The 22,439-nt window shown below is 56.3% G+C and overlaps 1 protein-coding gene across 4 annotated transcripts in view; it reads left to right on the forward strand.

The window, feature by feature from the left end:
* The first annotated feature begins 559 nt into the window (after positions 1–559).
* Positions 560–22,439, forward strand: part of FRMPD3 (FERM and PDZ domain containing 3) — a 58,492-nt gene continuing 36,612 nt past the window's right edge. For 2 of the 4 annotated variants that reach the window (XM_085060128.1, XM_085060129.1), the window contains exon 1: positions 660–790. The gene's annotated coding sequence lies outside the window, so the exon portion shown is untranslated. Of the gene's footprint in view, positions 791–22,439 lie in introns of all 4 variants that reach the window. The other 2 variants (XM_085060132.1, XM_085060130.1) reach the window with 2 other exon arrangements.

Raw genomic sequence — 22,439 nt, forward strand, 5'->3', positions numbered from 1 at the left:
TGGCAAGTGGCATTCAAGGAAAAGTGCCACAGGCAGAGAGACTTGCAGGGCAGGCCGGCGGCGGCCCGACACGGGCGGCTGCTCGGGAAAGGAGCCCTGCCGCGGCAGGCGGGCGGCCGGGCAGGCGGGGGAAGGCAGCCGGCTGGCGGGAAGGGAGCGGGAGGTGCGGAGCTTTGCGGTGCCTGCCCGCCGCTTTGCCCGCAGCCTGCTCGGGCCGGCTCCAGCGGAGCGGAGCTGCAGCGGGGACACCCGGCGGGAGACAGCGGAGAGATGCTGCGCTTGGGGACGGGGCGCAACCGTGCGGGGCGTGAGGAGGCGGGCGAAGGGCTCCTCCGGTGACCGCTGCCGGAGTCCCGGCCCTCCGGTACCCACCGAGAGCGCCCGTCCGTGCGCACCCGGCAGGGAGTCGGGACGATGCCCGCCGGTCCCGGGCGAGGCGGGAGGGGGCGGGAGGGCTCCGCAGCCCCCGGCCGGGGGGGTCCGCCCGCCTCCGCCCGCCCCGCGTCCCGCCCCGCCCCGCAGAGCCGCCGCCCGCCCTCGCCCCGCAGAGCCGCGCACCGCGCTCGCCGCCGCCGCGGGCACGGGAGCAGCGGGCCGAGCCGGCATGGCGGGGGCGGGCGCTGCGGGGCGGCGGCAGCAGCAGCGGCGGCGGGCCCCGTCCGAGCGCTGAGGGCGGCGGGCCATGGGGGCGGCGGCGGCGGGGGGCTGCGGGAGCCCTGCCCTGCCCGCCCGCCGCGCCGCCCGACTCGCCCGCGGGGCTTCCTGAGGGAGCGGCGGCGGCGGAGCCCAGGTGAGCCTCGCCCGGGGCGAGCGGTGCCCGCCGCGATGCCGCGGGCTCGGCGCGGGGACACCCGTCGGTCCTGCGCGCCGCACGGGGAGTTCGCCGGCTGCCCCGGGATGCTCCGGAGGGAGCGAGGGGACCGCGAGAGGCGGGCAGCTGCCGCCCCCTCCCCGGCACCTCCTCGCGTCCCGCTGCCCGGCCGCTCCGCTCCTCCCGCGGCGCGTCGCAAGGGATGCCCGGCTCCCCGGGCGCGGGGTGCCCAGAAGCCATCGCTGGCGTGGAGGAGCTGGAGCAGGGCTCTGTCTGGTTCTCCGCCGAGAGCTCGCACCGCAGGGTCAGCCGGAGATGTGCCTGTGGCCTTGTGCTGGTGCCGGGGTGGTGATGGGGTACCCCCTTCCTACCCCCTTCCTTCCTCTGCCCCGTCTCCCTGTGGCTGCCTCGGTACCCTCGCACGGTGCATCCGCGGGAGGTACGCGCCGTGATGCACGGGAGGAGGAATCTGGCGTGAGGGGCTCGTGTGATCTGGATCGGATCGGTGCAGCTGAGCACCGCACGCACCTGAGATGGCTTTCCCAATCGCGGGGCCCTGGGCAGGGCACGGCTGAGCAGAGAAAGTGGGGCTCGGGGCAGGGAGCTCTGCCACTTCCCCCTCAGGTCACCTTGGCATGCTCCTGGGTGCGATGTTCTTGCTATTAGTCTGGTATCATGGCAGTTGCCATCATGAAGTGTGGCTGATTGAGCTGAAAGAACAGAGACGAATGTACTTGGCTTCTGGCTTGAGGCTTGTTTGGGTTTGGGTTTTTTCCTCGTTTTCCTATTTTAGAGCAATTTGGATGGGATGAGTTTTCTTCCCTGTCAGCAGCAGAACTGGTAGAGAGATGTGGCTTTTGAGGAAGAGCAGTTTGAAAACATTCTCACCTTTCTCTTCTCTGATGACAGCCAGTGTGCCACCTTCTGCCTTCCGGTGCCTCAGTTTCCCCATGTCTACAAGGGAAAGGTCGAGGAGAGAAAGCTGATTTGCACCAGGGTGGGCTGGGATGTGTGTTCTTGTGTGTGAGAACTCTGCTGGCATGAGACTACCTCGAGGGCAGAGTGGTTCTGTGTCAAACCCAAGGGAGGCTAAGCCTGTGGCCCATCTTTGGGTGGAGGCAGGTGCTGAGTGCAGGGGAGAGCTGGCACTGCCTCTCTTCTGGGCACAGACCCTGGCAGGTGCTCCCTGGCTTTAGCAGCCCTCCACAGCCATCCATGAGCTGCTGGCATCCATGTTGTCCTGCAGTGAGGAGTTCATGCTGCACCTGACCAGCAAACAAAACAGCATCCCTTTTTTTCCGTAATAAGTTGGATTTTTTTGGCTCCAACACCCCCTGTGGTCATTTCCTGCCCAGGCAGTGCCCTGTCCCTGTGCCTTGGAGCACCAGCATGTGGTTGAGCCTGCAGCCTCCCTGGCTGGTGGCTGAGGACTCCCATGATGCTGAACTTTCTCTTGCCTTCACTGCCATGCTGCTGTCTCCCTTCCACTGTGGCTGTCACCTCGCAGCCACCAGGGCAGCAGGGGCCAGCCATTGATGGCGAGTGTAAACAGCTTTTGGCTGGAGCTGGGCTGTGCCAGTGCAGGGCTCTGGTGGTGGGGAGTGGACTCTGGGTGCTGTGGGGCTGCCTGCATTGAGAAGTGCCTGGTGCTTGGTGCTGAGAGCAGCTGAGCTCCTCAGGCTCTGTGGTGCTGCTGTGGGAAAAATCAGCCCCCTGGGACACCCCAGCGTGGGTAGGGAGTGTGGCTGCTCTCCTGGTTTGGCAGTTCAACTTGCCAGCTGCCCACTTGATTGGCATGGCAACAGCCACCACTATGCTGCAGCTCTGCTTGGAAGCCACAACTTCAGCACTGCTGCAGGACCCACCCGTGATGGGTGCTCCACCATGGATACACCATAATCCCACAGCTGGAGTGTGTCTGCCCTTCCCAGGGCTTCAGCACTGCTGTCCCTGCAGTAGCCCCAGCTGTTGTGGCTTGTCCTGCTGTGAAGTCCCCCATCCTGTCCCTGGAGGCCAGTGCTGCTGGCTGCCAGCAGGTCACTCAGCTGCCCGGAAAGCTTTATCACCTCAAGGGAATTGGGATCACTTGTTAAGGATGGAGCCATGGAGAGGATGCAAATCCACGTCCTCTTTGCACAGTGGCAGGTGGGGAGCACAGAGATGCAACAGAAGTGGGCTCAGGCCTGGTCCCTCTGTGTCAGCCAAGGGGTGCAGAGGTGGAGATGAGGCTGGGGAAGGGAAGAGGTGCCAAAAGATGGACTAGGGGGGACAGGGACCTGTTTGCCTCAGTCTTCCTAAGGCAGGAGGGCAGCCACATGCTTGCAGTGAACAACAGTGAGGTTGTAGCAAGCCGTGGAGCTCATTTCTGTCTCAGACTAAGCCAGTCTGAGCTTTGAACTAAAACTGAAAAGCATAAAGCCCTGTCTATCACAGAAGTCCCTGAGTGGGAAGCAATCAGGAGAGAAGATGCTGTTTGCATCAACCACCTTTGTGTTTGCTTCACCCCCTGAGCTCTTGGGAGCTGACCTGCATGCTGGGGCTGAGCAGAGCTCTGGGACTTGCCCACGGATCTGCAGAGCTGGGATTTTACCTCCAATCCCAGCTCCAGGATTCCAGGATGGTGCTTTTATAGTTTGCTTGACACTGGAGGACAAAGCCTCAAGTTTTCAGCTCTACCTTAACACTTATCCTCCCTCCCTCCCTCCTGATTCACGCCTAGGAGTTCAGTGCCATTTGCCAGGGCAGCTCCAGCACTCAGGCTCCGTGGTTTTATAGTGAAAAAAGAGGTTTGATAAGGATTAAGTTGGGTGCTGCCTTGAGGAGCCTCCAGCCTGGCTGGAACAAGGCTCAGATCATCTGAGGGTCTTCCACCGAATGAGTCTCCCCCACCATCACTGGGGCAGCAAGGCTGCTCCCATCTCTCCCACTGTGGGGCAGAAAGCAGCCCAAATCTCCCCGGGCTGAGATGGTTTTTGACTCCACCTTCCTCTCCCAGGGCTCAGCTGTGGCATCCCTGTGATGTCCCAGAGCCTGCAATGGGAGGAGGGAGATGAGCTGATGTAACAGGGCCTTTTGCTCCCTGATAGGGCAGGACTTGTTTGGATGTGCTCCTCCCAATCCACAGCACCAATGCTGTTGGGTTGCTCCAGCTTGGAAAGTAGGGGACAGAGACATGGATCCACATCAGCCAGGGAGAAGCACTCAGGAATGTGGAAGGAAAAATGGCACCATCAAGTTGTGCAGCTCGTCTAAGTGGCCTTGGGCACTGTGAGCTGGAAACTGTCCCTGGCTTCTTGAAGGACACACCTTTTCCCATTTGATCCACCTAAAACAGAGTCTTCTTCTGTGGCTCCTTCTGGGGGTGTGTTCAGCTGCCTGCTTCTTGGAGGGCTGGAAATCTCTGATCTGGCTGGATATTAATCCTTCTAAGAGATGGCTGTTCTCCACAGGGATGAGAGGGATGGCTGCTTCACAGCCTTCTCCTGTGAGGCTGAGTGAGCTCTGTTCATCCCCTGCTCTGACCTGGTCCCATGGGAGTTGTCCTTCCCTGAAAATGGAGGGTCAGGAGTGAGCTGGGGGAGGCCCATATGTACCAGAGCAGAGACTTCTGCAGCCAGGACAGAGACATGATGGCCAAGAGGCACCTCTGAGGGCTTGGCAGTCAAAAAGCTCTTTAATGCCACTCAGTGTGATGATCAGAACACCATGGCTGGGTGCAGGATGGTAGAGGAGCCTCAAATCTGGTGCAGCCACAGCTGGACTGAGGGAACACATGCCCAGTTTTAATTTCTCCATGGCACTGCGAGTGCTCACGTGCATTCAGAGGAGCCTTTTCTCTCCCAGGAGTGCACAGATCCTCCACTGTGTAAAAATCACTGTGCTCCTGCCTCGCCATACTTCCAGCCCTGACCCAATCCATCCCTGCCTGCACAGCTTGAGCACGCACACAGATGCCTGGTGACGTTGGAAACACTTCTGAGCTCCCTCACCATTCTTCCTCTTAATTTAAGCAGGAGCTGGGCTCAACAGCCAGTCAATAGCAAGACTTATCTCCTAAATAGCATTATTGATTGCCCAGGAAGCCTGGTTTTGTATCAATAGACACATACACGCGCAGGCAAGTCCTGTGCCAGGTGCTGGTGGTGAATGGCACAGAGGAACATGCAGAGATAGCGTGTTGCAGATGGGGACACACGTGTGTGTCCACGTGAGGCAGATGCAGCTCTCCGTTGGAGAGCAGGGTGAGCACCCCTGGGTCTCTGGTTATGGGCCTTTCACATTTAACCAGCATTTTTGTGCTGCCTTGACCACTCTTGACTATTTGCCCCTTTCTTCATAACACATGACATTGTGGTGCAGGACTTCTGCCAGCTTGCTTAGCCCCTGTGTTTGCAGGGAGGCTTCTGTACTCTACCTTTGGAGAGGACATGCAGATGTCTGCCCACAAATCGCAGGGTCTCCTCAAAGGTCACTGACCCTGCAGGGATTCTTCCCGTGGGAGAGTTGGGATAGGTGTGCAAAACTCATTCTGCTGTAGCATTGCCCAGAGGGACTGGTTGGAGAAGAGAATGGATGAGACAGGCTGGACCCATCCTGCCAGGGAGGATCTGGGCTGGTGCAGGCCATGAGCTGACACGTGTGGGGAGTGTGGTGGGCCCTGGCTGAGCTCAAAGCAGGTGGAGCTGTGGGAGTGTGGCAGGGAAGACAGCTCACTGCCATGCCTGCTCGGGAAAGGCAAAGGGAGCTGTCTCTCTGCAGGTGAAGGGCAGTGGGTGGAGGAGAGCTCTCATGGGCTGTGGGGCTTCACAGGCTTTGTCCCCTCAGGGCTCAGAGTGGCTCTTGTCCCTCGGAGGTGGCAGAGTGCATGCAGCAGCCAGGTTGTGGCTCGCTGCTCAAGGCCCCAGTTGCCAAGGTGCCTCCATAGCGTGGAGCCAGCCCCTCACGTGGGGGGAGACAGGAGAGGGGACTGGAGCTGCGTATGAGCAGAGCTGTGTCCTTCCTTTTGTGCAGCACCACTGCTCTCCCTGGAGCAGCTCTGCCTGCTGGGAGCCCTGGCTGCTCTGTCCTCCAGGGCTGTGGAGCACAGCCAAGGTGCAGTGATGCTCGTGAGAGGAATGGCAAAACCTCCTGCCAGGTTTGCCGTAGCAAAGTTCAGGCTGTGGCAGTTTTGAATTGGTGCTGCAGAGCCCTGGGGCTGCCACAGCAGCCAGCCTTGCTCACCTCTCCACGTGTGCTAACTCACACTGTGTGACAGAGCACAGCCCCGTGTCCCATACCCGGCATCCAGCTTTGCTCTGGACCTTGCTGCCTGATGCTCTGCCCTCTCCTGGGATTAGCTAAGGCTGAGGAAGGCATCAGCTGCGTTGTCACAGGCAGCTGAAACAGCCCAGATGATCTGTAGGGTCGGCTCGCTGAAGCCTGGTGGGTAGGGGCTTGTGAGACCTCTGTGTGTGTCACTGTTCAGCTGATCAGTGGGCATGGGAAGTTCTTGGGTGTCATGCCTATGTGTCCATGCATATGAATGTGTGTGTGTATATGTGGCACTATAAGACCTTGCTCCTGTTTGGACCCTCTCAGCATTTTTCCAGACAATGCCTGCCCACAGCAAGCGCCAGTTGCTTGATCTTAGCCAGCCAATCTATGCAGGGATCTCGGGAAAGAACAGTTGGGGTTTTATGAAGCTGGCATAATTTACAGCTAAAATAGCACACCAGATATATGTCCAATCCAATCTCCTTTGTAATCTTGTTTTCATTTAAGCCTCCAGGGTGGCGATGGGGGGAGTAAGGAAAGCAAACTGCGAAGGGAGTTTATTACCCGTGCCAGGGAGATCTGCGTGATGCTCTGCACCAAATGACCTCAATTTGCAGAGGTTAAAGCTGGCTGTGGTGGTCCCTGGCTTGGAGGGGTGTCTCCTGCCTGTGCTGGGGGCACTGCATGCAAATCCTTTTGCAGATGGCTGTGGTGTGTTCAGGACACTGTGAAGCCATCCCAGTGCCTGCGCCCGTGACCAGGCAGGAAGAGCCATCCGTGTCACCCTGGCCAGCTCCACAGGAAAAAGAATGAAATTATCTGGCTGCTGCTGTCTTTGCGGGTTGCATTTCTCTTTAGTTTTCAAACCGCATATTGTCCCAGATCTCCTGCCAATAGCAGGGAGCAAACTGATAATGCAGCTGCTATTAATAAAGCAGCGTCGTTGCATATTCATATCAATCAGACTTCTAATTCCACAATATTTTTTCAAGAAGAAAAGGCAGTGCTTCACTGGGGCGATGGAGGAAGCTGTCAGGTGGGATGGTGTTGGAGATGCCTTTCACCAGCGCTGGCAGAACCTGCTCCCCTCACGTTTCTTCTCTTGGATATTCCTGTGCTGGGCTGGCCTTGGCGTCCTCATCCACCTCCCCTTCAGCTTTCCTTCTCCCTGGGAGTGCTGAGCTAAAAGGTGGGATCCCCAAGGCAGTTCCAGAATCCCAGGAGCACTGTCACTGTGGGGAAACATGAGCAGTGCGAGACGGAGAAGCGCTGAATTCCAGCGGCTGGGTTTGGCAGGAGTGGCTCTGTGCTCTTCTCCATTTTATATAGAATTTTTCGCATATTATGCAAATTTCAAGGCAAAGTATGGAAAAATCTGGGTATAAATCTGGGATGTATGTATGTTTGTACAGCCATTAGAGAGGAAAGCATACCACAGAATCCTGGCCGATGGATAAATATACTTACACTGCCATTCCTGCAGTAAAATATGCTTTTTGTCATTGCTATAGTATAAAAAAGAATGTACTGTCTCCAAAACTGCAGCAGCACTTTATGGTAAGCTATAAATTGGAAGAGATACCTGATTATTCATAGAGTATTATGGAGGTCTCAGTGACTTCACCATTAAGCCCACACCAATACTTTGTCCATAAAGCAAAATCCTCTCTCTCACTTCTTTATGATTGAATTCAATGTCCAGATTTGGCCAAATAAATCTTGTGAGGCTGAGCACGTTTTTCCATGAACGTTGTTCTGGAAACTCTCCCTTACCCCGGGGCTGGGAACGTTTTGAAGCCTAGCAGTGAGATCTCCAAGTCCTAAAGCCAGCCTCACAGCCCTCGAGGCTTTCCGGGCTCTCTCATCCCTGGCGCGTGTCAAAGCTGCTCCCGGCTCATCCCTGCTTCCTCTGGCTCCTGGCACATGCCAGGGAAGGGAGCGTGGTTGTTCCACCCGGTTCCGTCCTGGCAGCCCTGGGAAGTGGGCTGGCTTTGAGCCCTCCCGGCAGCAGCTGTCGGTTGCTGCAGCAAACAGTTTCCAAGCAACTCGGAGGCTGCCGGTCTAAAAAGACTCCTGATAGAGGCTTGTAATATTAATGGGAGTTATGGAAAAGAGGAAGGCTGAGCGATGTGGGACGGGCAGCTGGTGTGGTGTAGCCAATATCCTTCTGCCATCAGTCATGCCACAAGTGCTGGAGAGGCCTGGCCAGACCGCAGCTCTGATTCCTCTGATTCCTGCTCCGATGCATTGCTGTCCTACCAGCTGAGCACTGGAACAGCTGTAGAGGAGGCAAAAGGTGTAGTTTTGCCCCAAAAAGTTTGTGCCTCAGGCCTCCATCCAGCTTTGGCACCTTCTCTGAGCAGATCTGTTCCCCAGCATTGCTCAGCTGTGTCACAGGCGAGTGCTCTGCTCATCTGGGGACAGGTGGCAGAAGGGCACTGGGTGGGTCAGGTGGCTCTGCCTCCCTGTGCAGATACCCAGCCTCTGTCTATGCCCTGCCATGCATTTTCTCTCTGGAGACTTAACTGCTTCTTTCAGGCGATTTTCCCTAGCTCTGCCTCTCTGTTTCCAACATTTTAATGCCCCCTTGCATCTTGTGCCCATTTCCATCACTGCCAGCAGCCACCTTGGAGCATCTATCCCATTCTCTTCGTGTTTGTTGTTGCTTGCTCCCATTGGGCTGCAATAGGGATGGCTTGCCCTCATGGACTGGTCAGTACTGGGAATTACTGGGCAGTGCCACATTCAGGTGGACAGAGCAGTGGGAAGGCAGTGTCCACAGGCACTTGGAGCAATCTGTCCCTACACACGGAGCAGCTTGGAGCTTGTTCCCTCCATTCCTTGACAAGCACAAGCTGGAAAAGCTCTTGCTGCTGCTGCCCACAGTCCTGGGAGGTGGTGCTGGTCGGAGGTGGACCAGGAGCTGCCATCAGTGTCACAGCTGCCTTGGCTGTCACATCCCTCCTCTCAGCTGCTGGGGATGGATTCAGGTCTCTCTGGGGAAGACTTGAGGTGGTGTCTGGGTGGTTTCTACCATGGCTGGCTGCTCCCCAGCCCCATGCAAACTTCATCCATCCCAGGGGCAAACAGAGACACCACTACTACACTCTGGTCTGGGAGGGATCTAATAGCTTCTTGTCACATAAGTGGTGAGTGTCCCTGAGTGGGCTGGCAGCAAAACTCCCAAAAAATCTCCAGAGGACCTTGATGGTGCCTGAAAAAGTTCAGATCCAGTCCAGGGGGATCTTACCGGGCCTCAGCTGTTTGTCCTGAGGGTAGCAAAAATACAGGCTGGAGCTTGTTGGCCTGGGGAGGTGGGTGGTGTGTGGGCTGCTGAGGGAAAGCTGTGTGGTCACAGGAGGAGGCAAGCAGGATCTCTACCTTCACGCCCATTGGATAAAGCATGGAGAGGAGTGCAGGGACACTTCCCTTCGGCCAGCTGATGTCAGTGGGAGAGGCCAGCAGGGCTCCTGCCAGGATTTCTGAACTCTCAGAAACCTGAGCCCGGGGGAGGAGAGGCACCATGGCAGTGCTCACCAGGATCTGAGCTCTGATGCCCTTTGTTTGGCAGAAGGAGTGTGTCTGGGGTGTGACAGACAGCTGGAAACAGGTCCACCTTGTCCATGCTGGAGGCTGGAGCTCCAGTGCCACCAGACAGGTCTGCACAGTGCTCCATAAGTAGTCTATGGTGTGAAGCCATGCAGGAGCAGTGTCCTGCTCTCACAGCACCAGCCGTGCTGCAAGTGGCTCTGCCACCTGGGCAAGGTTCTGTGCCAACATAAAGGCTTGGCAACTCCTTGGATCCATCCCTGGCTTTGGATGCAGGGGTTGTCACAGCAGCAGGGCTGGGATGCTGGGGGAAGGAAGGTGGTGGAGCAGCCAGGGGGTGCTGGATGGGAGGGAGGAGAGACCAGGCACTGCCACCTGGTCATTTGGTCCCCAACACAGTGCAGCAGTGGAGGCCAGGCTTGTTCCACGTGAAGAGGGTAGAAACTGAGGTTATTCCTGCCACTTGGACTGGCACCTCCTTCAAGCCCCTTGGCCTCAGCAGAGCACAGGATGCTTGATTTTGGGAAGGAGTAAGAGTTAGAGCTAATTGAGAGGAGTCAGGAGCTGTGCTGGTAGCAGGTGGGATTATTGGGGTCACAGGGGAACTGTGAAGTGCCTGTGCTGTTTGCTGTGGTTATATTAGCATGAGGCATCTGGCTTTTCTTACTTTGTGAATTTAACTTTCTGTCTCTCCTGAGGGAGTGTGAGCTCAGGATGGGAAGGCAGATAAGGAGGAATTGGTTTTTTTGCTGATCAAAAGCAAATCCAACACATACATCGTTGTGAGCAATTACTGGCCTTGCAGGAGTGCAGAGGCCACAAACAGCTTTCTGTGGCAAAGACCTGCCCAAGGGCAAGGAAGGGTTGGGAAGGGGCTGGGCAGCCAGGCATGGGCTTGGGGATTACCTGGGGGTGAGATCCTTCTCGCCCTGGGCATGGGTAGAAATTTCTGGATATTTCATTGGAGCATTCAAATCCTGAGATGGATTTCAAGAGGCAATGGCTGTCTTGGTCGACATGGCAGAAATCATGGTCCTTGGGCAGGCATTTCATCCTGGAAATGGAAAACAGGTGACTTGGCAGCTCTTCTGGGATTTGTTGGGCTCTTAGCTGCTGCCTGAGTCCCTAGGGTGGTCACCTGCACCAGTGCAGCACCCTGGGAAGCCACATGTGTCCTGGGCAAGTGATGCCACCAGATTATATGTGGCACTGCCTATGTGTGCCAGAGCTGCATGAGGCTGTTTGCAAACAGGCTGAGCTGGGAAGGTGCCCAAAGAGGGGCTGTGACAAGAGGAGGGAGGGCAGGGTCTCCCCACAGGATCAGATCAGGATCAGGAGGATGAAGGGCTGCCTTGCAGCACAGGATCTCACATGGGGACAGTGGGGCCATCAGGAGAGGATGAATCGTCCATCTGCTGCAGTCCAGCAACTCCTCTGATGATCCAACTTTGTGACTATGTGTCCCCACCTGCCTTGGAACACTGGAAAAGATGCTGGGTGTCCCCTCCCACCGGTGGGTGACCCGTGGCAGGGTGCTGCCCATGGAGACACTGGCACTGGGGACTGGCTCCTGTGCTGGCTGAGGGAGGGGATGCTGGGCCCAGCACAGCAGTGCCTGTGCTATCATAAATCTGCCTGGCATCCGTGCAAAGAGCATTCCCACTGACTTATGGCTTCTCTGCTCCATGAGGATAGGGAGCAGTGGCGCATGGCTGGCTCTGCTGGCATTTACTGCGTCATGAGCTGTCCTTCCTCCCCGTGAGACGTCAGCGAGACACGGAGAGTGGCTTCTGCCAGGCAGGTGAGGTGCTGAGGGCAGGGAGGGTGTGCTGGCAGCTCAGAGCCATGTGAGGGTCTGGTGGCTTCAACAGCATTGTGAGGAGCAGCTGTTCCCACCCAGGGGAGCTCTGTGGTTGTGGTTATCAGCTGTCACTGCTAGACCCACCTTGCACTGAGGAAAAGGTGGTGGCCAGGTGTGAAACGGTGCCACCCCTGCTGTGCTACCTGATGGCCCTTGTCTCGTGTGTGTCACCCTCCGTCCTTCCCAGTCCACCCTTTGATCATTCCAAAGCTGCCTTGCCTGCAAGGCTGAAATGGCTGGCAGGGTCCTCTGCCACCACCAAGGATGGCACCACGTCTGTGGTCTGCTCTGCTCTCAGCAGTGGGGCAGCCACGTTCACCCCTGGGGCTCTGGCACCAGCTGTGCAGCCCACTCCAGGCTGTGGCGCTGCAGAACTGACCCACCAGGGCAGTAGGTAAGGCTGGGAGAAGCCCAGAGCAGCAGAGCACAGCCAGGGCTGTGCAGAGTGGCACACTGAGCCCTGCTCCTCTCGACCCTTGGGGCCACCATTGTGTCCATGCCAGGAGGGATGCGCTGAGACAGGACAGTCCCTGTCTGTTGAAATGAGACTCACAGGTTCCCCTTGAGCCATCCCCTAACCAGCTTCATGGCTGCTGCTGTCCCGACCCATTCTGAGTATTCCACGGAGGTTTTTTTCCCCGGGGCCATTCTCCTTTGTTGCTTCTCTCCACAGTTCCACTCCACACAAAGCCAGCTCTGGGAAGAGTGCCCTGTTCCACCTCAGTGCAGTGAGTGTGGGGGAGTGGGAAGCAGTGGGGTACCCTGCTCTGCTCTTGGCAGCACCTCAACTTCTCCTCTGCACTCTGGGTCTCGTTGGCCTTCTGCTTCCGTGCCTCAGTTTCCTCCTTCTTTCAAAGGGAGTGATAGTAGCATTCCTGAAGTGCTTTGGGAGGAAAGGGAAATGCCATGCACCATCTCTGTCCCTGGTGTGGTGGTCAATGGGCTGTGGTGGCTTCCTAAAGCCCCTTTTGCCCAGGGAGGTCCCTCTCCACCTCTCAGCACTATAAATAGATGTGATACAGCTCTTGGCTAAACAAATTTTCTCCACAGCTCTTTTCTTTCCTACTCAGAATTCAGGGAACATCGTTTTGGTAACCAAGGTATTTGCATAATCAGTATTTTGTGGTAATTGCTCCCTTTCAGAAGAGGTGCTTATCATCCCATCGGGTTTTGAGGAGCCTGAGCTATCTTTGAGGCCAGGCAGGGAGGTGTTTTCCAAAGGGGAATGGCTGAGCTGCTGTCCTATGGTTTGGGGGATGCCTTCCCCACGGCGGGGAGGCTCAGGAGAGCCTTTTGCCCATTGCTTCTGCACTGTCAGGGATCTGCTGCAAGTCCCTTCCTCCTCCTGTGCCTCAGTTTCCCCTGAGTCCCAAAGTCTCTGAGCAGGAAGGGGGGAGATGCCTCCATGCAGTGGCACACAGGGTCTCCATCTCTGCAGGAGCTGCCTTCCCAGGACTGCTCCTTCTCTCCCTGATGCCGTGGCGTGGAAAAGCAGCCTTTTGGGAATCGCTTTGCAGTGCTTTAGCAGCTACCAGCCCAGTGGAGCAGGGAGGGAGGCGTGGGGCTGTCATCCATCTGCAGGAGATGCCTCTGCATGGGGAGACCCTGGCTCTGTGCCCCTGTCACTGTTACTGCAGCTCTCGGGGGGCGAGTGGTAGCCAGTGCCTGGCGTGCCAGCGAGCCACCCTCGCCCGCCCGGCAGCGTGACTCACTCCCCGAGCGGCAGCTCCCACTCGGCAGCGTTTCCAAGGAGCCCAGGGGATGTCTCCCGATGGCAGCGGCTGGAGTGGGGAGCCCAGGACCCCACCTGGGACTGGGCAGGGTGTGAGAGCTCTCCCTGCCAAGGAGAGCTGGGAAGCAGCCGGCTGGGGCAGGAGCTTGGGTGGCAAACCGGACAGCCTGCACTGGAGGGAAAAGCAGCAAAACCTGGTCTTTCCCAGCATTGGCCAAGGTTGGAAAGGCTGTGAGGAGAGCGGCTGCTTGCATGTGGCAGTGAACAAGGGAAATGCCCAGCTCTGAGGGCTCAGCCAGCCACAGTCCTGGAGGAGAGGCAGGCAGCCAGCTCTCTGCAGGCTCGCAAGCTGGCTCTCAGCTTTGCTGCCATTCAGTCTCTTCTGCTCTTCAGCACTTGTGCTTCTCTCCTGCAAAGCCCAGGTGTGCTGTGCACAGGTTCTGGGGTGCCTGTGGGTCTGGGGCAGGCAGCGATGCAGGAACCAGCCTGGCCCGCAGTGCAAAGGTTAAACCATCCCTGTGCTCCCCGACTGCCAGAGGAAAAACAGCATGTCCTGTTCCTGCGCCTGGGCAGCACTGGTGCTGCCTGACCTGACTGCTAAGCAGGGTCTGAGGTTCCTCGCAGCGCTGATCTCAGTGCTCACCCAGCCACGCCAGCCCCTTCCCTCCCGGGGTGGGAGCAGGACACTGCGTCTGTGCCTTGTCCCCTGCACCGGCATCGTCCCTGGGGTGGCTCTGCTGTGCAAAGCCAGCTCCTCTTGCCTGCTCCATCCTCCATGCCTTGCTTCTGTGCTGCCATCAGCCAGATAGCAGAGGCTGCTCCTGCCCCAGCACCGACTGTTTCCCCGGCTGTATTAAGTCTCTGTTTATCTATATAAAATTTCATGTCATTCATTGTGCTACAAGGCTGGCAGGTAATTCTGTAATTACCACCCTTCCTATGGTGCTGGCCTCTCCTCTCTCCCTGCTGGTTCGACATCCTCTTCAAGTTTAATCCTCTGGGAATTTACATTGTCTTTGCAATCCCCAAGGGAATGGTGCTGCTAAATCCAGGTCCCAGTGCTGGCCTTTTTGGGAAGCCCTTAATTCCCTTTCCCATTAGCAGAATGCCCAATCAACAACCCCTTGTGGCTCCTCTCCTGGTCCTTCTCCCCACAGAAGTGGTGTGGGGCTGGCTGTGAGGCTTGGATATGATGGGATCCATGCCCTCTTCCCAGACAACCCAACCTGGAGTGCTGGGACATGACAGCCCTGTTTGCCCCACATGCTGCAGACCCCCTTTGGTTCCTTCCAGGGGTGGGGAAGGCTTCACAGTGCTTTGCACCCAACACTTTGCCTCAGAGACTCCACAGACCCCATGGAGGTTTCTCAGTGCAGCCCCCCAGGCCATCTCATGAGCAAAGTGGGTGGTGGGAAGGGGGGAGACTCCACTGGAGCATCTCCCAGGCTTGGGGTCTCGGTGGCAGAGAGCATGTGCCAAGGGTCCTTTCTTCTGGTGAGGCAGAGGATGCTTTGAAGCACTTCAGTGCTCGGTTGGCTTTTGTGCTTTGTTTTTTTTTCCCCCTTTAATGGGAATTGTATTCTGTGCATGGAGCAGCTGGTAATTCTTCTAGCTGCTGCTGCATCACCTTTGAGCAACTCTCGTGAGACTCCTCTTTTCACCGGCTGCACAGAGAACTTGAGCAGAGGAGCCTTGGGTCTGTTCCTGCTGTAACCCTACTGATGGGAGAGACATTTCTGAGAAAGCATTAGATACCTGGTCCTGCCTGGGGTGGAGACACAGGGAAGGGACTTTGGAAGATCCATCTCCACCCCGTTAACTGGGGGGGTTCACAAGGAAATCTGTACAATTCAGCCACCGAAACACAGTGTGTGCCTCACTGATGTGTAACAGTGATAAAATATTGAGGTTTTATTTTTTGTTGTTGTTTTTTAAAAGGTGCTTTCCTCAGTCAGAATCCTCTAGTTCCAGAGGGGAACCAGGCCTGAGCCAGGGGAGGGAAGAGCGTGTTCCCCAGGGAGTGGGGGCCTTCCCAGAGCTGTGTGTTCCTCCAGGAAGGAAGAAAGGCCATGGGAGAGAAGCTGGATGCTCCAGTCTCAGCTCCCTTCCCTTGGCTCTGTAAGAGGAAGATGCTGGTGTTTGCTTTGTTTCAGCTCCTCACAGGAGATCTTTTTCAGGGAACACCTTCCCCTGCTGCCTGTTCAGACAGGATAAGATCCAAGTTAGATGCTCTGTGCTGATGCTGGTGCTAATGACTTGCCTGTGTTTACCTGCCCCTGGCAGTATTCCTGCAAATGAGGTGTCAGCAGGGATGCTGGCGTGTGTGGGTTTTACAGGACCAATAAAGCAGGGCTGAGGCATGTGGTCAGGAGGAATCATGCTGGCATGCAGCCAGCAGCACGTGGGGAAGATGGAGCTGACAGTGTCTCATCACTCGCTCCTTCACCTGGCGCTCGTTCAGCAGAGGATCCTTGTGGAAATGGGAACACCAGGTGTGCTGAGCGTGGCTCCTGCAGGTCCCTCTGCTGATGAGGCGGTACTTTGTCACCCAGGCTCCAGCACAGGCTGCTTGCCCAGGAATTGCCCTGCTTGTCGTGGAGAACAAAGGTGTAGAGCACCTGTGGCTCGCAGTCCTTGTGGGATTTGGCTGAAGAGGCCTGTGAAGGAGCAGATAAGTCTCTGATCTCCCCGTCCTGCACAGGCTGTAAATGATGCCCCCAGGGACAGCTCTGAGGGGAGTGGGAAGCACATCTCCATCACCAGTCTCTGTCTCAGTGGAGCTGGGCATTATTTGGAAACTGCCCCTAGACCCTGAGCTTCACATTTCCTGTAGCCTCCAATGTATCCTGACCACTCTGTCCACAGCAGCAGGACTGATGGGGCTATAAAAAGGTGACCAGAGACTTGGAGCTTCTAATGTTTATCCTGCAAAGGTGTGGTACCACCTGTCACTCCCAAAATTTCATGTCATTCATCATCCCACTGTGTGCACAGGCTGGCACAGAGCCACAGCTCCAGGAGATCTGCTCCTCCTTTGCTGGTGCTGGCGTCAGGATTTGCAGATGCTCTTGGTCAGAAGGCTTTGTCTCTCCTCCCTTTTAATTGCAACAAGGATAATTAGTTTTGTGGTTGAGCAGGGGGAGTCCAGGAGCTCTCCTTCCTCCACAGCACCCATGCAGCTCTCTGCCAGCAAGCTGAGTGCCAAGAGGGTGCCAGAGCATCCCAGTGTGGGAGCTGAAATCCTTCCCATTCCTTGCCTTGGGAGCCTCCCAGGTTTCCCTGATGGATGTCCATCCTAGCCCCAGGATGGAGCTTGCAGCTCCTGTCTACCCATGACAACGAGGTGCTGGCAGCCAGGAGGAATGAAGGACCAACTGGCTCATCTGCTGAGAGCATTTGATTGATGTTGTTATCATTTTGATTACCTTTTTTATAGGCTAACAGAAGGATTTTAATCTGAACAGTGAAGCAGGAAATGGGAGAAGCTGTGCCTGGAGCTTGATGAGGAGGCAGCGAGGGCTGGTGGCTCCTTGTCCACATCGCTAAGAGGTGATTTTGGTGCTGTTGGCCAAGCTAAGAGTGTCAGGTAGAGGCGTTCCTGGCCTAGCCTTACAGGAACTGCAGCTGCCTCTTGTGTTATTTACAGCCCAGCTGGTGCCTGAGCAGCTGAACCCCAGCCTCACAGCTGCCCAGAGCCAGGCACTGCCTCGCAGCATCGATCCGAGCCGGCGAAGGAAGGGGCAGCGAGCTCTGAGGCCAAGTTCAGCTCTCTCTGCTGCTTCTTGTGACTCAGGACAAAGTCATTTGACATGTTTCCACCAGTGGCTACGAGTTGTCATTGTCCAAAAGTGCCAAGGTGACAGCTGTGGAGACCACGGGAGGTGGTTTTGCGTGCAGATGAGGAGCAGTGTTGGTCCTGGCTCAGTGATGCTCTCTGGGTGTGGATATTGTGGTGTGGAGAGTGGGTGAGGGAGCCACTGCTGCTCTGCTGGCTGGGCCACCTCTCCTCTGAGGCTCCTCTGAGGCTCTACCAGTGCCCAGCAGAGGGTTCAACCTGCCCCAAAATGGATTTCAGTCTCTCCTGGTGAAGATGAAGTAGTGGTGCTGCAGGCAGATCTGTTTGCTTCACTCTCCAGTGGCTCAAGGGCACAGGCCAGGGCTGGTAGCATGTGGCAAGGGAGGGGATGGCCATGGGGAGCAGGGCTGTGTCCCATGGGACCTGGCTAGCCCCACCAGCACTGCCATGGGGAGGTGTCTTGCCCCATGGCAAGCTCTCCATGCCACCAGCAGCTCCCTGACTGGGGGTGGTTCCTGGAGGGCTGTTGCAGCGTGGCTGTGAGCTGGGCTGGGGTGTAACACAGTACCTCCATCTCCATCCTGCCCTAGCTCCTGGAGCTTGAGTGGCAGCCAGGTGTTGGTTTCAGCCTGATCCCATCAGTCTATCGTGGTCTGCAAAGCCCGTGGCAGGAGGCCATGAGTGTCCTGCTGCAGGACAGGATATGCAAGGTGACCAAAGCAGTGACCATTGGCACCCCTTGGCCAGGGGACTACCTAGAGAGGTGATGGAGCAGAGGCAGAGCTCTTGCAGCTCCAGCTCAGAATGCTGTGGCATAGCAGGGGTGCCACAGCCCCGTGGCAGAGTGGGTTGCAGGGTGTTGTGCAGGAATGTGTTGCAGCTAATGCTGTGTGACAGTTTGACACGTCCTCCCGGGACAGCCAGAGCTGACATGTCATCTTCAGAGCTGTCACTCCGGCTGCCGCACCACGGCGTTCACTGTAAACAGGCGGCGTGAGGAACGCTTTCCCCCGGTGTGAGGAGGGAGAAGGGCTCTGGTTTCATTTGCATGTCCTCAGAAGATTGTCAGCCCCATGTCAGTTGGCACTGATGCATCCTCCAGGGAGATGGAGCCAGCTGGGCTGAGGGCAGAGAGGAGGGGGAGGTCTAACATCCCCCTAATCCATGGAGGTGATGCCGAGCACCTCCCTCAGAAGATTCTGGAACAAGCAGAGCATTGCCTGCCAGCCCCAGCGAGGGGTTTCACAGCCACCCAGGCAACCTGTGGCTGCCACAATGTATGGTGCTCACAGTGCCTTGGTTGGAGAGGCAAGGGGTAGCCACTGCCCCTTGGGCATGCCCAGAGAAGGTGCTTGAGGCAGCTCCTGCCCAGCCTCACAGTTAAACCTGGAGCTGGATGTGGCATTTCACACGTAAACTTCACAAGTGAAGTCCAGGAACTGGAGGACATGATGCTGCCTTTCTCAGCCCCCTGTATTTCACCCAGGATGTGCACAGTGTCCTGTATGGACCACTGTCCCCCTGGCAGGAATTCTGGGGCACGAGGTGCCCGCACAGACCACCCCTGAGGGATGTTTGTGATCCTCTGCCTCCCATTTCTCTGCTCTGCCTGCTGCTTTCGATGCTCTTCAAGAACAATGAAGCTCACCATGCTGCAGCCCTTTCTCTCTCAGAGGGAAACAAACGTGGCACACGCACAGGGGAGCAGAATTACCGGTGTGTCTGGAGAGGCAGGGAGCTGGAACCAGACAGGCTCTGACAGCTGCTTTCAGGAGGTCTGTGAGAGACCAAGCAGCGTGTCAGCCACGCACAGCTTGTCCTGCACAGCAGCAGCCCCCGTTTTGCCTGGCTGCCCTTTGGCATGATCAGCCTGTTCAGGCACCAGGAGCTGCCTGGCTTTACCTGTCCTGGCTGTGAAATGCATTTGGGGTGCATGCTGGGGTGGCAGCCACGGGCTGCTTCCTCGTGGGATGAGCGGTGGGGACGTGCCAGTCCTGGCAGTGGGACTGGGAAGCAGCATGTGTTTCCAGGCTGAGTCATGCTGAGGATTGTGTCTTGTTCCTTGTTACGAGTCCAGTTGCAATATTCACTTGGCAGAATCAGCTCATCCTCCCTCTCCCCCCAATTGTGTGTCTGTCCGTCTGTCCCTCCCACCTCCTTCACACAGTAGCAGAGTAGCACTTGTAGGGGGAAAGAAAAAAATTAAAATCTCTCCCTGGAAGATTTTGACCAGGGCTGTAAGGTCAGGACAGCCAACACTGGTGCTTGCTATGCAAAGCACGGAGCCAGTGTGCTGGGCAAGCAGGTACTCGTTCAGCTGCAGCTGTCAGTGTTGGCTTCTCATGGAGTGGGGATTTGAGTCCATGGGAGGGGGGAAATGATCCCACAAGGGTCAGGAGGGGGTGGCAGGCAAATGGGAAATTGAGACACACACAGTTCCTGAGTGGGACTTGCTGTCCCCTATGCCAGGCAGGCAGTGGGAGCTGCAGAGGGGGACAGGGCACCTGCACGGCTCTGTCCCTCCTCACAGAGCTGCTGCTGCTCAGCTGCTCTGTGTCTAGGTTATTTTAGCTTTGATTCAGCTCTGAAATTGCCTTGGCTGAGACTCTGTCTCTATTGTTTTCAGTCTGCAGAAGCATCATTGAACGTGTCAAAAAGATAAATTGGAGAAAAGGAGAGGGGAAAAAAGAGAAGAGTGCAGTGCAGTTGGTGAGGAGAGCCATGCTGGTTGTGGTTTCCCAGAACAGCTGGCTGCTCCAAGCCCATGCTCCCTTTTCAGAGGCAGATCCTTGCAGCCCTGTCCCCTTCTCTGCAGGGCTGAGACACCCTTCCAGACATCCTTCTCACCTTCTGCCACAGGGCTTTTCCCCCTTGGCAAAGCTCATTTAGGCTCATTTAGGCTTAGCATCTGCCCTGCATAAGTCTTTTCTCAAAACAGAACAGAAAAGAAGTAGGATGGACAGCAAGAGGGCTCCTGGGTGTGAGCAGGGGCTCAGAGCAGACCTTGTGTGTCCCCAGGGGTTTCACTCACTGGTGGGATTGTGCACACCTTGGGGTCCAGCACCAGAACACCTGGTTCAGGGTCCAGAGAGCTGGGGAAGGTCTGTGCAGCACTGACCAGTCTGACGAGCCAGCTTGGGCTCCAGCCCCGACTATCTCAGGAGGGGAATCCTGTCCCAAAGGTTTGAAAAGGGTTCAGACTTCTGCATCCCTCAGAGGATCAAGCCTCATGGATGAGATTTGGGGTATCAGTTGGTGCTGGAGGACCTGGTGCTGACCAAGGGCTCCTGGAGCCAGCACTGGGGCTGCAGCATTGAGCAGCATGGGGTGGCTTGCTGTCTAACACCTTCATAATTGCTAATTACCTCCGGGAGGAGGAGGAGGGACCCGGGAAAGGAGCTGGCAGTGAGTTATGGGAGGTTACAGGAGTGGTTGTTGTTGCTGAGGATGCTGGGGTAAATGAATAACCTGTTAAATAAAATGTCAGCCAGGAATGGATGGGAACTGGCATTGCTTTTTCCGCTTGCACTTTACAAAATGAATTTCCCTGTGCGTGGTTGATTTGCTTATTCAAAACAGGCCGTGGTGGAGGGGCTCTCCTGCTGAACCTGCTGACACCAAGGGCTAAATTGTGTAAATTCCGTTATCCAAATGCTCCTCTGAATGGCTGCAGTGATCTAAGGATGTAATCCATTGCCAGTGGGAGAGGGGTTTTCAGAGCCTAAGCCCTTTTGTTTCTGGAAATGATGAGAATGTGAGAAATGAAGCTGAGAAATTGCCATGGAGCACCAAGCTGTGTCCGATGCTGGGGCAGCTGAAACCATTCCCTGTCCCAGTTGCCTTTCACACCTGAAATGGGGAAGATCGGTCTGTGTGAAAACTCCAGGAGGCAAATACTGAGTGGGTTCCATTAGATAAGGCTGGTTTCAAATGGAAACTGATTTGCATGGGCTGATTAAGCTCATTACTCCAGCAGGAACACAGAAAATCATCAGATCCCTATGCAGCAGCAGTGCTGAGGTCTGCGATGACGCTCGGTGTGCAGCGCTCGCCAGCATTGCTGTGCCTGCAGCAGCATCTCCTGGGAGTGCACAGCACGGGGCTGGTGGTCACTCTGGCTCCAGCACAGCCTGAGCTGCCACTCCCCTTCGCCTGACAGGGGAGGCAAACTCATGACACCAATATTTATAAATTATTTTTGCTCATTTAGAAACCTGTTGGAGTGTTTCTCTCCGTTAAGCGTGCAGTGATGCAGCCCCACAGAGCAGGGGGGCTTTGTGCCAGTGGGGGACCAGCAGGGAGTTGTGTCCCTTGGACCTTCCCCTGGCAACAGTGTGTGCATGCATCCCACAGGGACCCATCCAGGTGCTTGTGTCCTGTGGGGAACCATGTGTGTGTGCATCCCACGGGGACCTTGGGGCATGTGAGTCAGATCATGCTGTGTTAGGAGCAGCTCTGTGTCCCCATGTCTCCTTCAAACTGAGAGAGAGTAGGTTTAGATTAGATATTAGGAAATAATTGTTCTCTGTGAGGGTGGGGAGGCCCTGGCACAGGTTGTCCAGAGAAGCTGTGGCTGCTCCTGGATCCCTGGAAGTGTCCAAGGCCAGGCTGGATGGAGCTCTGAGCAGCCTGGTCTGGTGGAAGGTGTCCCTGCCCGTGGCAGGGAGGTTGGAACTGGATGATCTTTGATGTTCCTTCCAACCCAAGCTATTCTATGGTTCTATTCCTGCACCATTTCCCCAGGTGAGCACCTTGTGATGCCCTGTGGGTGAGGAGTCACAGGGCTGAACACAAACAGGTGCTTGTCTTCCAAGGCTGCTGCTGCTTCTTCGGTGCAATATTTGTACACCCACGTGTTGAACACGGAGTGCACGTGGGCAGGTGTTCCTCTAAATATATATACCTGGGAAATACACTGCACTCATGAGCACGCTGCTGTTTGCAGAGTCCCCTCCTCGCCCTGCACCCCCAGGGGCAGCCTGGCCCAGGCAGCAGAGCTGGGAGCTGATTATGAAGAGATTATAAAGAGGTATAAACTAAGCCTCTCTGCTAGAAAGGCCAGCAGCCCCAGGCTGGAAGCATCACACACAAAGGCTCCTCTGCTCCTGTGCATTTTCTTTATTTAATGTTTTTGCCTTTATCTTGCATCAGCTCAAGACCTTTGCTAAGCCCCAGAGCATGGAGAGGGATCCCAGAAAAGGCAGGGGTGGTGGGGGTCTCAGTGAGGCTGTGTTTGTCACCTCCCATAAGCAGGTTCCTGTGGACGTCTTGTCAAGGCTGGTGACACTGTTGGGGGCTTGATGGGAGAGTCCCTGCTACCACTCAGGCAAGCTTGTGGTTCAGTCTGGGGGATCACCTCGCCAATGTTGTGCTGCCAGAAATGCTCCAGCTTTTGCCACCTCTATGCCAAGGTGAGCTCTCACCCTGGATGGGCTGG

This window comes from Lichenostomus cassidix, chromosome 4A, assembly GCF_008360975.1.
Source record: "Lichenostomus cassidix isolate B80296 chromosome 4A, HeHo_3.0, whole genome shotgun sequence".
Taxonomy (NCBI): domain Eukaryota; kingdom Metazoa; phylum Chordata; class Aves; order Passeriformes; family Meliphagidae; genus Lichenostomus; species Lichenostomus cassidix.